Source organism: Lissotriton vulgaris, chromosome 8 (genome assembly GCF_964263255.1).
Source record: "Lissotriton vulgaris chromosome 8, aLisVul1.2, whole genome shotgun sequence".
In the NCBI taxonomy this organism is placed as follows: Eukaryota; Metazoa; Chordata; class Amphibia; order Caudata; family Salamandridae; genus Lissotriton; species Lissotriton vulgaris.
The window spans coordinates 116,642,786-116,659,667 of record NC_141696.1 but is presented as its reverse complement, the minus strand read 5'-3'; the positions used below and the strand labels follow the sequence as shown (position 1 = coordinate 116,659,667).

General features: G+C 44.4%; 1 protein-coding gene across 1 annotated transcript in view; it reads right to left on the bottom strand.

Moving 5' to 3' along the window:
• PDE2A (phosphodiesterase 2A) overlaps positions 1-16,882 on the bottom strand; it is a 1,077,000-nt gene that overhangs the window by 518,606 nt on the left and 541,512 nt on the right. The gene's annotated exons all lie outside the window — the stretch shown is intronic.

Sequence of the window (16,882 nt, the reverse complement as noted above, 5' to 3'; positions counted from 1 at the left end):
AATTCTTGCGTGTACCATGAGGCTTGGGGCCGACGAGCCAAGGTGGAAGTCTTTTTTATGGGTATGGTGGCATCTAAGGTTAGATTGATAGCCTCGTGAAATGATTTGAGATGCTCCTCAACTGTGTTATCAGAGGGCAGCAGGAAGGCATGGAATGCTTCTGCGAAGGACGCCGGCGAAAGTTTATACCATTGCCTGAAGCTACGCATTCCCGTTTTTTTGTTATGTACGTTCGCCCTGGGTCCTATTAAGTCAAATGTAATCATTTGATGGTCTGACCAGGTTAGTGGGAGTGTTTGTTTATAAATTAGGTCTGAAGAATTCGATAATACTTGGTCTAGCATATGACCTGCGTTATGTGAGGGTGTGTTGTTTTTCTTAATCAGACCAAGGGGAAGTATTTCTCTGGAGAAGTGCATGGTCTCTGGGTCAAGAATATTTTCACTATGGATGTTGAAGTCGCCCAAAAGGACGAATCTGTTAGTGGAGATAACATGGGGTGCAATTATCTCTGCAAGAGTATTGATCGACTTTGCAATAGGGCCAGTGGGACGGTATACAAGTGCACCTTTCCAGCTAAGTTGTGAATGGAGGTCTATCCTGAATATAATCACTTCTAGGTCTGTACTCATGTGTTGATCTAGGATGATTGCTTTCATAGGGTCCTTATAAACAATGGCGATCCCACCACCCGTTTTCTTGGGTCTATCTAATTTCAGGATCCTGTATCCATCCGGCAGGGCTGTAGTTATGGCTGGGGCGGAAAGGGTCTTGATCCATGTTTCTGTGAGGAACCCAAGATCCGGTTTCGAGGAGGTAAGAAAGTCCCAAAAGTGAGTCGCGTGTTTGGGGAGAGAACGCACGTTCGCTAAGAAGGCTGTCCAAATGTGGTCAGCCGGGGTTTCCTCCATGACTTGGGGGATATAGGGTAAGGTGCTGGTGTTACTGTGGAAACTGTGGAATTTACAGTGGAGGCAGGAGATAGGGCCTTCCAGGTATAATGGGAACTGATGTTTACAGTGGTGGGTCAGGGCATAGGGGCAGTCCTGGCTGTCTCCATGGTTGGCAAGATTTAGAAGCTCTTGCATGGAATAAATAGTCTTCATATTAACCTTGGGGTTGGGGACCTCACCCAAGGGAAAACTGGCATAGTGGCTGGCACCTGGCAGCGGTCTGGCGCGGACGGGCTTGCCTTTGCGCGCCGTCGGCGCGCCCGCTGCGCTTGTCCTCTGTGCGGTCGAGTGACTGATGTCATTTGTACACTGGAGGGGCGGGGTATACAGAGCGACTAGTCCGCACAAGACTGTCCTCCCAAGATGTCCGATATCCCCCAATGCGTCCCACGGCAGCACCTAGTCGTCTGCGGGGACCGGGGTTCGGTATTTGCCTACTCTGCCAGTGTCCCACCTATCTAAAGTGTTTAAATACATAGGCATATATCGTTCTGATAGAAGTGATTTTGCCGACATGGTGGGGGAACTTTCAAAAGTAATGGATAAAAAATGGACCGCCATGATGTGGTCAACCTACCCCTATGGAAGGGTTTGTTTCAGAGACACAATAAAACAATGGCCTTGATACGCATTACGTTTTCTTTCTTTGTGTGGGTAAATTTATTTTGCACATTTCTACCATGCATTGGACAGCAAACCTGGGCAGGGAAAATTTGCCTTGGGAGGTGCTCCTTAAATATTGTGGGCCTCCAGGCACATCAAAGATGGCTGCCATGTGACGAATGGCTAGTCCAAGTAATTTACCATAAATAGAATAAGTAGAGGCTCTTTCAGCGACCTATCAGAGGTAACCTCACCTCTAAATGGTGAGGGAAACTTCCATCAATGTAAGGCAGGTCTCCGCTTCTGTAAAACCACAAATAAACCCTTAGGGCATCATTCCAATGTCGGTCGGAAAGGCTCAGAACGGCATTCGGTTTGTCCGAATCCATGTTGGAACCCACGTTTACGACCCACTTGGAAACTCATCCGATCGACCCATTACGATAGTCGGACACCGTTCAAACTTTCCATATTGGAGAAACCGAGTCAGTCGGAGCCATCTCATACAAGTCTATGGACCGAGTTTCTGACTGACAGATTACAATGTCGGATTCGGAGAGCCTTTCTGAATTGGTTGTTCTGACACGAATTGGCTGTCGGAAACCAAATTTGGGGGCCCGTAGCAGGCCCCCTTTCACCAGGAGGCCGCTGGTTGGGACCCGTGGGTCTACTCATGGGTTCTCTCTTTCCAACCATGGCTGCCCCCACAGGGTGCAAGGTTTTCCGCAACCACCCATTTCTTCAATGGGAGCCTGTGTTGTCGGTCGGAACACAGGCTCCCATTGAAGTCAATTAGAGTCCGTCTGAACGGTGTTTGGAAGCATCATAATAGGTAGGACAGACTCCCCAAATCCGAGTCGGTCGGAATGCTTTCTGACCGACACTGAAATGAGGCCCTTATTTCTTTTCTTCACTAGCCTAGGATTTTCATAAATTTCCAACTTTATTGAGACTCGCAATCTTCCCAAAAAATACCCACCGAAATCTATGTGGAGCCTACATTTGGGCATACAAGTAGCAGTGGCGGTGTCTCTTCATGGGCGTCGGGGCTCCGCCCCCGTTACTTTCAACAATGAGCAATGGCAATGCTCATATTTGCTTTAAATAAAAAAAATCCCATTTAAGAAGTGTAAGAAATTATTTAGAAAACACAGGCACTGTCTGCCCCACTTAACAAACTGCTGCGCTGCCGTTTTCCAGTGACGATTGTCAACAGACAGTCACGTGACTCTCCCTGCATGCTCCCGGGCGGGCCCAAAGAAGCCTAAGTGTTTGCCGGCTGAGAACCTCATCAGCTCGGCAAAGACTGAGCTTCAGGGCCGAGTCTCCACCCCCTGATGGCATGGAGGTTAAGTTAGCCCCGGGCGTTTTAAGTCTAAGCCCGGTAACGCTAACCCTCCACGTCAATCAGGGAGTGGAGACTGTCACCACACCCTTTCCCAACTCATTACAGGGCATGGTGAGATCCACCCCCTGTGACGAGTTGGGATAGGGGTGTGGCAGCCTGGCAGGCGGGAAGCAGTGGAATCGATCTGCGCAGAGACTCGTTCTGAGAGACTACATACATCCCGCGAGAGAGTCTTCATAAATCAGAGGCAGATTGCCTGTTTTTGGGAGCCGAGGGTCCGAGGCAGTCTGAATCAGGACTGCTAAGTTGTGAACTCGGGACTGGGGACTTCCGGAGTCGGGCAGTTTACAAGGTAAGGCCCTGGAGGGCATTTTATTTTTTTACTTATATAGGCCCATTTTGGGCCTTGTACAATGGTTGGATGTCGGCAGACACAGTGCATTCTAGGCGTCAAGCACTTTTATTAAGGTGTAATAATCAATGACAGAACATGTCTTGGCCAGTGATACTTGTAATTGTGGAAGCGAGGGAGAGCTGCCACACCTGGGATGGGGATATGTTGAGAACACATGGTCGATCTGAACGTGCCGGTTCATATTTCACTGGTATGTTGCACATTAGTTACTTGTTAGTTGGACAGCTTCGGCACCATGTAAAACGGTTTGGGCACAACAGATCAAAGAAATGGATTGAAATGATGAAAGCAAGCGGTATTGATAAATTTATAATACCTTTCTATTGTAATTATAACATGGTTTTACCTGGTACTTCAAACACCTTAAAACCGCTGTGACACTACTTTAGTGGGACAGACAGTGGACTTTAACATGCCTAATGAATGAATGGTGTTGTCAGTGGCTAGTAGGGAAGGAGGCCCTGAGTCTGGACATCTAGTGTAAACTGCAGATTCTCTGCACGAGCATGTGTATCACCTTGTGTTACAGGGCACTATCTACTTTGAAATTTGCTTGAATTATTCTTCTTAAATGGAAACTTTTAAGATGAAGACACCGATGATTTTAACTGAGGCTTTTAGGGTGATAGGAGTGTCTGTGCTTAGAGATGAGTCCTTCTTGCACAGTTTTGAAAAAGTCATTAGTTTGTTTTGGGAAACTTTATCAAACTAGTTTGTTGTGTGCATATTTTTATGGTGTGCTATCTTTCTTCCATTTAAGTATAACACAAGCATAACATTGATCTAGGATTTTTCAAAGCAGTCACTCACCAACATGTGCTAGGCGCCAGGGACTGTCTCCGCATTTGGTTACCCACCAGGTATCTATGGCATCCCTCCACCTACAGAACCATCTTATTTTAGAAGGTGCGGCCTGTCCCCTGTTTGTAACTTGGATGTGTACCTGCTTCAGCAGCCCGCCACCTACTTTACTTTTTGTACCGGTAGTTCCCTTTGGCCTGCAGTTTGTTTTTATTCTTCATAAAGGTGACCCACTGTACTCTCGGTTACCAGGGTGCCCCCCACAACCCATGATTTTCTCCCCTTTATTTATTTCCCTTTCTGCACTACCTGTTGGTTGTTATCCCTTGGTGCGCAACACACGAGGAAAGGTCTGCTGGCCACAAACCATTTCAACTAGATCACGTACCTCATCAGCAGCAGGACTGCCTTCCTTCAGGTAGAGCACAAAGGTATTATGGCTTCACTTAGGAGGGTGGAAACATATACCCTACCAAAAGGCTGTAGTAACATAATTTTCTCCTGAAGTGCCATTCCCTCTGGAGGATTCACCATCACATAGATCACCTCTCCCATGCTTTGGCATGGTGCAGCATCTCTCAGAAAGTACAGTTATGGTAGAAATGTCATTCCTTGAAGACTGAGTTACTAGCCTTCACTAAATCAGAAACAAATGCGCACAAGCACACAGATCATATATAACACAGTCATCAGCAGCAGAAGTATGTGTTTTCCACACAAATATATCAGACAAAGCACTATCAGCAGCAGCTGTACAAGTTTTGTTTGAACACTGGACAGTTACAACATAGACAGGATATAAGCTACACAGACCTAACCAGCACTCTTTTTATTTTTTTACTTCTGTAGGGCCATTTAGGGCCTTGTACAATGGATGGATGCCGGGGTGGGGAGGGAGGCAGGCAGACACAGTGCTTTCTAGGTGTGAAGCGCTTTTATTCAAGGTGTGTTGTGAGACCACGTCTTGGGAAGTGTTACTTTTAATGTGGACGCGAGGGAGAACAGACACACCAGGGATAGGGTTTAGTTTGGAACACATGGACAACCTGAACGTGCCGGTTCATATCTCACTGTGAAGGTATGTTGCACATTAGTTATTTGTTAGCTAGGCAGCTTCGGCACCATGTAAAACGGAGGTCGTAACAGAGATTATTTGCAGTAACATTAGTAAGCATTATTGATGTCAAAACAAGATGAAAACAGTTGCTTTATTAAACTTCTTGATTTCTCAAATATTTTTGAAAATGCACCATTTGCCAGCTCTTTTTTCAAAATTTTCTCGGGGGTGTCAGGCTCACTTGCTCCATTTGCTCGCAACAAGCTGCTCATAAGAAATTTTACGCCCTACCACTTTCAAATCTCACCAGCCGCCACTGACAAGTAGTCGAATTTAATAGATACTCCACCGGTGGAAGGTCTTCAGATGTCAAATTAAAAGAGTAAGGTGTCAATGCACTATATCTTTATTGTCTATTCTGTGGTGAAAGTGAATAAAAAGACTGTGGAGACATTCCTCCCCCTTTGTCCATTGAAAATATGGGAGTTCTTTTTGGGAACATTCATTACTGAATTTGATCGATTGCACCAGCAGTTTTTGTCATGAAGTTCCTGATTGTGATTGAGTTGTAAAAGGGTGGGGTATTCACCCTGCCTAGTAAATGCCAACACCACAGGATGTGGTATAAAGCAGGTGTGGCGAATATCCTGCAATTCTGGAAATTACTAATTAAACGGACCATTTAATGATTTTCTGAAGCAAACTCCACATCTATCAGATATACAGCTTGTATTTACAATCTAAATTGAGTGAGTGAGTGAAGAACAACACCACAGGGCAACCTATCTTTCTCATTTCCATATCTGCTGTCCCACGTCACATCCTGTACTTGGCCTTTGTATGTGCCCAGGCTGCCCCTTGCCTTTTGTTAACTGGCTGCCTACCACTTTGCCATCTTCATACTTTTTATGTTTAGCACTATAAGTCAAAACATGCAGCTTGGTGGGTTCTTGCATCTGTTACAAGCTGCTGTGTGTAAACTGAGGGTCACACATATGAAACATCGTAGATGACGTATAAACATAACCTAGTATTTTGTGTCTCTCAATTCATTTGACCTCCTCCCACAACTCAGCTCCACAATTATATGTAATACTTTTCCAGCAGTGCTTGGAACTTTACTTCTCCAAATATATATTGATGAAAAGTAGCCCATCCGAGGTTAGTCTGCATGTCTTCTCAGTGTAATATGTCACTCTCTCTCTCGTTTTATCTCACTCTCTTTCTTTTTGACATCTCACAAACTTCCCCTGCCCTCTCTCTTTCTTGTTTCTTCTCCTTCACCCTACTTTCCCATCCTCCCGCTTTTAAACTCTCCCTCTTTCTTATTCTCTCTCTCAAACATTCGTCTTTCACTCTCTCCCCTCCCCCCCCCACTGTCTTTGAATCTGTGTGCATGTGCTGAGTGTGCTTTTATAGTACTACAAAAGCAAATGTCACCATAAAAATAAACACTTCCAAAGTCACACTGTCAAAAGCACTGACTGCAAGGAAAGCAATGAATGTAAACGGAGCTTCGATGCATACATTATCGTTAAGCTAAATGTGTAAAGAGAAGTGCTTTTAAAAAAGTGCATGGGGATTAAGAAATTCCATTTATTCTCAGGAATACTAATTTACAAGCAGTCTATGGGCAGCACGGGTTTATTGATGAGCTGTCCCTTCCTCTAAGTCAATTATGCATCTTTCATGACTTCATAGAGGCCTAATTTTATGATTTCCTTTTGCTCATCGTCCAGGGTCCTGCACCACTCTGCTTGGCACGTTTAGGTCTGGTGTGACCTATTGTTACCAATTCTTTACAATAGACATAAGGACCCAGATTCACAAAGGTCTAGCGTCAGGTTAGCAAACCCGATGCTTAACCTGTTTTGGGTTTTACAAACCAGCGCTATTTGGTATTAGCGTTGGTTTGCGTGAGAAAGTAACGCAAGGCAGTGCAAAGCGCCGCTTTGCATCAAGGGGGTGTTACATCAGTGGTGCATGGGCGTTCCTATGCAACCACCCATGCTTTTTTACGCTAAACCCTATTCACTAACATTGGAAGAAAGGGTTTAGCTCCAAAAATTAACTCCACCGAAAAGCAGGTATTAAACTGAGAAATGCTTTGATTTCTCCGTGCTTTTCCGACTTTGCATGCGTGCTGCACTGTACGGCACACAATCCAAGTAGGAACAGTTTTTAAACGTATCTAGGAATTGTATTGTGTATAGGAAGGATACTCCTCTTGTACAAAACCTACACTAGACTCAGGCGCGCCCCCTAGTACTATGGCATTAAGGTGTGTTCCTGGCGCACGGTAGCTGAAATCTGCGCCAGCGCTAGGGAGAGGGGAGGAGAGAGCCATATCTCTGAGCCTTTTTGGAGGATGCGCTGCATTGCTTGACACATACGAGAATCTGTGCTTTGGCTTCACTCAGAGGGCTACTCCTTCTCTCACTTCCTGCCATTGGCTGTTTGGCGTATCAAGCAGCCTCATAACAAGCGCTTTCTTTAAAAAGCAAGAGGGCCTATTTTCCATCTCAAAACTATAATGTATTATCATACATTAAATTCTTCATGTCATAGATGCACCCCAAATAGAATTTTTTTGGGTGCTTTGTGTTTTCAACGCTGCTTTGATGTTTTCAAGGCACTTGTTGCCGTATCATAACACAAAATACGTATTTATCTAAGAAGGACCAAATTAATTCAAGGTTGCCATTGTTCGGTATGTTCTTTTTATTTTTTCTTTAGCCACAAGCCAACGTGTTTCCTAACAAAGGTGTTTACCCTTGCGACTTCATCAGGGCTGTCCAGGGAAAATACTAGAGGTGGAAGAGAAACCTCTGTTATTCTGTATATCAAAGGAGGTCTCTCTTATATTTCCAGAATATATCCTCAGTAACCGTGCACTTATTTTTTCATGAGATTAAAAGTATCCTTTTGATCTTATTCTATATTCCAACACAATCAAGCTTTTAAAACGGTTTGTGCATATTCAATTCGGCTGCTTCAATCGCCGTTAATTTATTGTGCTGTTCATGTCTACATCAGCTACGAAGGTTCCGCGTCCTCTGCCCGATTACACCTGTAAGCCGAATTGAAGTCGCAAGGGTAAACCCCTGTGCGCGGATACGCGTTGGCTTGTGGCTAAAGAAAAAATAAAAAGAAGCTACCGAAGAAAGGGAACCTTGAATTCATTTGGTCCTTCTTAGATAAATACATATTTTGTGATATGATACTGCAACGTGTGCCTTGAAAAATAGTGAATTGTGTCTATCAGTCCAAAAAAATGATTATTGGGGAAAGCAGGGTGTGTCTCCCTTTTTCAAAGAGCACCGTAATGATAGAATTGTTCGATGAAATTGTAGTTTAATCTATGCGAGCGCCATAAAACCTATACACCTAATCATAGTAAAAAAATAAAATAAAAACTGCTTTGATGTTTTAATCGGACTCAAACTGCGAGATAACCTATTGACTTTGCCAATGCTTATTCTTTCTTCGTATCCTAAATCATTTTTTAGGGACATCCTCTATCCCTAAATTTTGTTGCTGAGAGTAATGCTTTTAGTTCAAATTTTACCTGATAGCAGTGGCTGAAGTTTTAGTCAATGTGGGTAAAGGGGAGTACTGGAAAGTGGCTGTTTGTATGTTTGGCTGAGGACACGCAGTAGTAAACTTGAAATAAATGCTACCCTAGTTAGATAGAAAGGCAATGAGCAAATCTGTCCCTTCATGAAATCAACTTGGAGTTCTAACACTGAGGGAACAAAAGCTGATCCTCCGGCTTAAAACAAGCTTATACTTTCAATGAAAAATGCATTCATTAGGATCAGCAATTTTAAAAATACCATTAAAAATAAGAAAATCAGCATTTGCTTGATTAGCTTGAATAACGTTGGGTGCTATAGGGGTCTTAGAATACTCCACCAACTGAGGGTAGAATGTTCTAAATTAAAAAGGGGGAAAAAGAAAGGCAAACATTGTAATGTTGTAGCAGAAGGCCTATACCAGTCATTATAAGCCTTGCGTCACTTCATTGTCTTCAATGGAGCTCCCCAATATTCCAATGTTCTAATTAAATTACATTTGTGCAAAAACTGTACCTGGTTTCCGCAATACATTTTCCCTATCCTGGGCAATGCTTTGACATCGTAAATGCAGCCTACGTTCATAAGGAGCGCGGGGAAGCTAAGGGGTAGACTAGCGAGGAAAGGGGCTATAAGGGCATTGTAAAATCTATCCATCACACACAGGAAATGCTGCTTCATTGTGTTTGAAGGGTCTGTAGAATTCATTATTGAATGGACATGGATGCCTTTAACCTCCATTACAAGTAGCCACTGTCTCCTGAAATAGACAAACCTGCGTCAGGGGCTGCTGGTACTAATGCTGCGAAACAATCTAGAAATAATGCAAGGAAAATAGGATGACTAGAGCAGTGGTATCAACTGAGGAGGAAACAGAAATAAGATGATTTGTCAAACTGAAGAGAGTGAATGAACCAACAATCAATCTATTGACTGGTGCAGTGAGCAGCAAAAAGAGCCCAGAACTGTGGAGTAACACAAAATGATGGGGCCCCTGCAGAATGTGATGATGGGACCCTAAAACTACCAAATCTCACAGACATTAATTGCCTAGGGCTCAATGAGGCCCTGGGAAGGTGTATGGGGAGTATTAAGGGCTAGGGGCCCCGTGCACTGCAAGTACCTGCATTACAACCCTGGACCATAAAGCTTTATTATTATTATTATTATTATTATTATTTCTTGCATTTATAGGGCGCACAGCTACCCAACAAAGGGTTTCCCGGCGCAGTAGATCCAATTGTTAATATGGCTTCAGAATACTAGATATTAAACAGCCACGTTTTTAAGGCCTTTCTGAATTTAATGTAGCTCAGCTCAGACCGCAGTGTATGTGGCATTGAATTCCAAAGTGAAGGTCCAAGGAATGAGAAGGACTTGCCACCCATGCGTGACAGCTTGATCTTTGGAATTTCAAAGTGGTTGGCCGTGGAAGACCGGAGGATCCTGGAGGGACGATAGGGGTGCACCAGGTTTTGCAGATATTTTGGAGAGGTATTGGTGGCAATCCTGTGCATAAAGCATAGAGATTTAAATTTGACTCGGTTTTCAATTTTTAACCAATGTAGCTTTCTGATATATTTAGTGGTTGGAGTGGAGATGGGAATTTTCCATAGTAATCTCGCTGCTGCATTTTGTACTGTCTGTAGCCTGCGGACAGTGGCTTTATTTGCCCCCAGGTACAGAACGTTGCCATAGTCTAGCCTTGATGTTATTAGAGCATTGACAACAGTTTTCTTGGTGTTTTCAGGCAGCATCCAACAGATTTTTTTTAGCCATTTTAATATGGCAAAACAGGTAGCCGAGGTTTTTACCGATTGCTGATGCAAATTGAGCGAGTCATCAATGATGACGCCCAAATTGCGAGCGTGCGTGACAGGGGTAGGGGGGTGCCCATTTCAGATGGCCAATGTTGGGGTCCCCAGAGTTCTTTCTTTTTTCCCAGCACGATGAGCTCAGCAAGATATTGACAAAACAAACACATTACAGCATCCAGTATATAGCACTATCTTGAGCTCCTAGAATTTGAGTGTGGATGGTTAGGACCTAGAGGTGTCTCTGCTCCAGAAGTCAGATATATCCCAGATCTCGGGGTTGACCTTTCCTGGGACGATTCTGCTGGGTATCCGCATTGAGGACTCTTATTCTTTTGCATTCAAGATGGGGCAAGAGGATGTACCAGCTCCCTCTAAATGCGAAACAAGTATTATTGACTAGACGGGGCCAACATGATCCTCCTACTCATCTGCACTGGCTACAGCAGTTCTAGAGCCCCCTAGCACACGAGAAGCGGATCACAATGTGATAAGATCGACAAAGGGACCAGCTTCATCGAACATGGAAGCCCGTTCTCAAGTCTCTGGTCTTGTAGACGATGCTCTTTTCCACAGATTTGGGAAGACCCCTGCAGCTTCACAGGGAGGAGAATGATCAATCACACATTTTGATCTCTAGCTTGATGGTGGAATGGGGGAGGGGTCTGGGTGGTAAGATTGGGGGGCTCTGTTTTTGAGGATTATTGATGATGAGAATGCCCACCTTCTGTACAGTATTATTGCTTTAAAAGTCCTCAGTCAAAGCTGCTTGAAATCTAAAGGGACCTTCGTAAATGGACATTTATTGACCTGATTTTGCCTGGTCAAGGATCCTGTAATTCCCAGAAGAATTCATGATAACTCTCGGGTCCAGTGAGAGAAGAGAATCTAGAGACCCTTTCTGGAGATTCCTTACATCTGGACTTGGTCTGGACCTGGCTTGGCAGAGGGCAGCAGCATGCATACCTGCTTTGGGTCTCTATCCCCCCTTAGTTGTTCTTTCTCTCCCACTTTTATCTCCTCCCCACATCCTTCCGGCCTGTCCTCCATGGACTGCCTCATTCAGGGCTTGCAAATTCTTACGTAGGCGGGGTGAATAATTGTTCTTACGTATACACAGTTGTCAAAAAGTGGAAAAACATCCCAGCCCATTGGTAGCGTTGGAAGTTTACTAATTCTCCCTGATTATGTCATACGTAGAATGCCTGCCTCGCCATCACCAGTACCTGCTTCAGGATCTGTCCAAGCCAGACACCTTAAGGGAGATAATGGTGATCTGGAAGGCTGCACCCGCCCATGAAACATCAGCAGATGCAGCAGCGGCCCCTGCAGGTAAGAGCGGTGGGACCAGTTTGGGGGGGATTCGACAGACGACCACAAGGAAAAATTAAAAAATTCATTATTTTTCCCTCATGGCCGTATGTCGAAATATTCCCCTACCCGGCCCCACCGCTCTTACCTGCACGGACCACGGCTGAGTAGATGTTGTAGAAGGCAACACAGACCTGTGTGGTGTGGCGGGCAAGCAATGCACAATGGGCGGGGGGACACTTTTTCCAATCTAGGAAAGAGAGAAAGACTAAAGCGGGGGACGATGCGGAGAGGGGGAGATAAGTGGTGCCACCATCCATAGTGCCTTGTCTTTAGTTTTCAAACTATGACTCGCAGTCAGAGTTGTGAATCACAAGGCTGACCAACCTCGTACACCGCTATTCTGGTGATGCCACCGACTCATCTACGCATAGTGCTTTGGTGCAGGCCTCCCTTGCGCGGTTGCATGAGGCTTGTACTCATTCCTTCTCTGTCTGCCTGAATACCTTCCTGCACTCTTATGCTTTCAGCTGTTAGAATGATCAAGCTATGCCCAAACCCACAAACCAATGTATGGACAACAAATGTTATTTGAACAAAGACTGAATCAAGGCATAGACATCCTTTTATCATGGGGTGTGCGAAATTGTAAATTGTTCTGCGAAATGCTGCAAAACTCAAGTAAATTTCGATGCACATACCTGTGAATTCGCTTGGGTGGTGTAAAATGTGGTTTGTGGGTATGACCACATGACATTTTCACACAAGGGCATAATCACATTAAAAAAAATCAGGCAAGTAATTTCCTGCTCGAACTAGTCTTTCTCAGAAAAAAAGTTACACAAAAATTTCATCTAATTTGCAAATTTCGTGTCAAGTGAAATTCACAAACTTTGCATGCATTTTTTAAATTTTGCACAGGGCTAGTGCCTTTCATTCAAGTATAAGGAACTCGTGAGGGCAAAGAAGACACAGACAATGGTCAGCTATTTTTTCCAATTAAAATATGGAAATTAAAACATTATATTGTGTAATAATTAGAAGCCTGAATTTTATGCAGGTGTTCATTAGGAACTTAAAATGGCTGTTTTGCAACCCATTGTATTGACAGAATAAACAGCGCAACGTCCCCTGTTTTCGTCTGCTCAGCTGTCGCCGCTTCCTCTGCTTATTAAAACTGCATTGTTAGTTTTAAATTGGGAAGACATAACATTAATTTGTTTGTTTTTTACTTCCTATGCAGATGGAATCCAGCTGCCTCCTGTTTTCCCGCTTGTGTTCATGCCTCTCACCAAAATGCAATATTTTCGAAGTAAACAAGAGTTAGCAACTTTCTCTTCTGAAAATCCTGCATCTTGTGGTTAGGAAGAGGAGCTGTCGGGTGCAACACACACAAAACTAAGGGGGCGATTACGAGTTGGGCGGTGCCGCGCCAGCTTTCTGCCGACACAGCACCGCCAAAGCTGAGCGAGGATCGCACGCCTTATTACGAGTTGAACTCGTGTAAGGCGGTCGGTCCTTTGCCTTCTCCCTGGCGGTGCCTGGAAAACGAGCACTGCAACGGGAATGTCAAAAAAGTTTCAGCACGGCATGGACGGTGACTGATCCATCCCCATTCCTGTACCGCCAGCCTTTTCAAGGCTAGGCTCCCTCCATGAAATGGCTGGCGGTGCAGGAACTCGTAATGTGCTCAGCGGGACTGAGCATATTGCTTGTGGCGCAGCTCTGTCACCGCCAGGGAACGACTGTTGCCTGGTGCAGCCGGTGGTCCTCCGACACAACGACTTTTAGAGACATAATGAGGCAGATTGTCTACCACCAGCGGGAGTGCGGCGGTCTTACGACTTGTAATCTGGCCCAAAGGTCTTTAGCAAAATCAAACTGGTTTTATGTTCACGTTAAGCAAGATGAACCATCATCAAACTAGATATTTTACAAATCTCTACTAACCATAAACAACCATTTAATGGAAATCCCGGAATCCTGACAAAGCAGAATGGGCCGTGCTAATGCAGAGGGGTTATTCACATGCTAATAGCATAAAGTAACATAACGTAGCATGGGAGAGAAGTGTTAATATTTATGTTCAGGTTTCTACAAAAATGACAATTAGGCCTGGCAGAAATAAAAATTACGCCGGCGTAAACCCAATACTTTTGAGAATTTTCAGTTATACTTGTATATGTGAGATACTCGAAATTAAGTCATTATGCCATGTCACGGATTTACACGCCATTCGCAGTAAAATTTACCATGAATTCTCCATTTGCAGTACACATACACCAGGATCCCATGGGACCAACAGAACGTGAGCTGCTGTTGTTCATAGTTCTTTAGTTTTTTTGTACTATTTGTATAATGTGAATAATGCCTTTGCATCAGAAACTGATACAACTCATTTTGTGCTAAAATATATCTCTAAATGACTGATTTGCATTTTAAGTAATTTTGCCGAAACTTCAAGAAAGTTCAGTGAATTTTACACACCCTGACAATACGACTACTATTGTGAGTGGAGCAATTGGGCTGGTCCTGCGTCAGACATTACCTCAAGCAACCGCTTCCATTTCTGGTGGCCATGCCCACCTTCACTCTGTGGCTGCCACTTCCACCTTCAATCTCTGGCTGCCACTCCCACCTTTGCTCTGCCTTTCCCACCTTCACTCTGTCACTCCCACCTTCGCTCTGCCACTCCCATCTTCACTCTGTGGCTGCCACTCCCACCTTCACTCTGCCACTCCCACGTTCACTCTGTGGCTGCCACTCCCACCTTCACTCTTGCACTCCCACGTTCACTCTGTGGCTGCCACTCCCACCTTCCCTCGGTCACTCCCACCTTCACTCTGTGGCTACCACTCCCACCTTCACTCTGCCACTCTCACCTTCACTCTGTGACTGCCACTCCCACTTTCACTCTGCCACACCCACCATCACTCTGTGGCTGCCACTCCCACCTCTCTCTGCCGCTCCCACCTTCACTCTGCTGCTCCCACCTCCACTCTGTGGCTGCCATTCTCAACTTCACTCTCTGGCTGCCGCTCCCACCTCTCTCTGCCGCTCCCACCTTCACTCTGCCACTCCCACCTTTGATCTGTGCCTGCCACTCTCACCTTCATTTTGCCACTCTCACCTTCACTCTGCCATTCCCACCTTCACTCTGTGGAGTTCACTTCTACCTTCACTCTGCCACTCTCACCTCCACTCTGCCATCCCCACCTTCACTCTGTGTCTGGCACTCCCACCTTCACTCTGCCACTCCCATCTTCACTCTGCCACTCCCACCTTCACTCTGCTACTCCCAACTTCACTCTGCCAGTTTAGTCCAACAACCACCTGGTATATTGTGACAGAATCGAAACTCTAGGATTAATGTTTAACTCGCACAGAGCTTCACTTTTGGATGACAGTTCATTTAATCTCCTTTCATTTAATGTTTTCCAAACAAACTCTTTATAAAATCCACTAGGGCTTTCAGCCTTCTGGCGCTTTGGGCCAGTAAAAGTAAGTGTTTATTTGTTCGAAACCATTTTGTTCAACCACAATGTCTTTTACAGGGCAACAGCTTTACCTTTGAAAAATATTTGATCATTGACAAAGCCGTCCCATATTGAATTATGGGGAGGCCTTATCTTTGTCATATAAATCAACCAGAGCCCCAGGAACAACAACTTTTTTATATTTTTAATGTGGGGAAATGAATGATTGGTCAAACTGAGTTTTTAGGCATACTTTTCTAAACATTTCCTTAGTTGTAACCTCTTCTCATTGTGATTTTTTCAAAAAACCCCAATTATCATTAAACTATAAAAAGGAGTATTAAAGCCTGTGTGGTGTGGCAATAAGAGGAATAATAATGTATTCAAATGTTTAACCCCTTCACCGCGGGGGTAATTCCCCCTCTGTGCTGGGGTGCGGGGGGGCGCGCATAGCACCCCGGTGCTCGTGACGAGGTCAGCTCGTCATGAGCCGCGGTGGCCGGGTGCTCATGACGAGCTGTGCTCGTCAAGGCCACACCCGTTTCTGTGGAACGCTCAGCACAGCGGGGGAATTATCCCGGCGTGCTCAGCTCGTCATGAGCACCGATGTGGTTAAAGATTAACAGGCAAATGAACAAGCCCTTGCCAAGGCTAAAAAGGTCTCACCCACGAAATCTATTGATTTCCAAAGTTTTTTTTTCCTGGCTGCCCACTGTGTGTGCAAGTGCAGCAGCCATCTTGTAAAGATTTTTCTATCAGCAGAAGAAAAATCAATCAAAGATGGCCACTGTGCATGCAAGCCCACGGAGACTTTCTATGAACAAGTTTTCTTATGCTATAAGAAACATCACTACAGCATGGCCTACCAACGTGTGCACACAAGTGCAATGATTATTTTCCACACTTATTAGCCCTTTTTAGAACTTATTTTTAATTTACCATTCCAAGGTGGCGGACGGCCATTTTGGAATGGTAAATCAAAAATAAATAAAGTATGTGTAGAATGCAATGTAAACCTGGGCAAGTGAGTGAACTAGGCTAGACCCAAAAAAAGGGTGAGGAAGAGAGAGTAGAATGTGATGCACACTCACGGAGTGCTCAAAGCAAAATAAAAAGAATACAACTCTTCCAATGAAAACATGGTGAGACTGAAATACTCCATTCTCAGATTAATGCAAGACTTATCATAGCAGGACACAGTATACTTTTAGAGACCCAAAACTATGACATTGAAATATAATTTACATCCAGATTCCACTTTTTATGACAACATTCATTTAATGCCCTTTCATTTAATGTGCTCAAAACAAACTATTAAAACATCCACTGTAGCTCTCGACCTTCTGGTGGTTTCCGCCTATAAACGTAATTGTTTATTTGTTCCAATCCATTTTGCTGGACTGCCAATATTTTTACAGGGTAACAGATGGACAGCACGCGTGCTCTTTTTACCTTTGAAAAATATTTGATCATGGGTAGGCCGCCCGATATTACATTTCTAGCACACCTAATTTTAGTCGAATGAAATT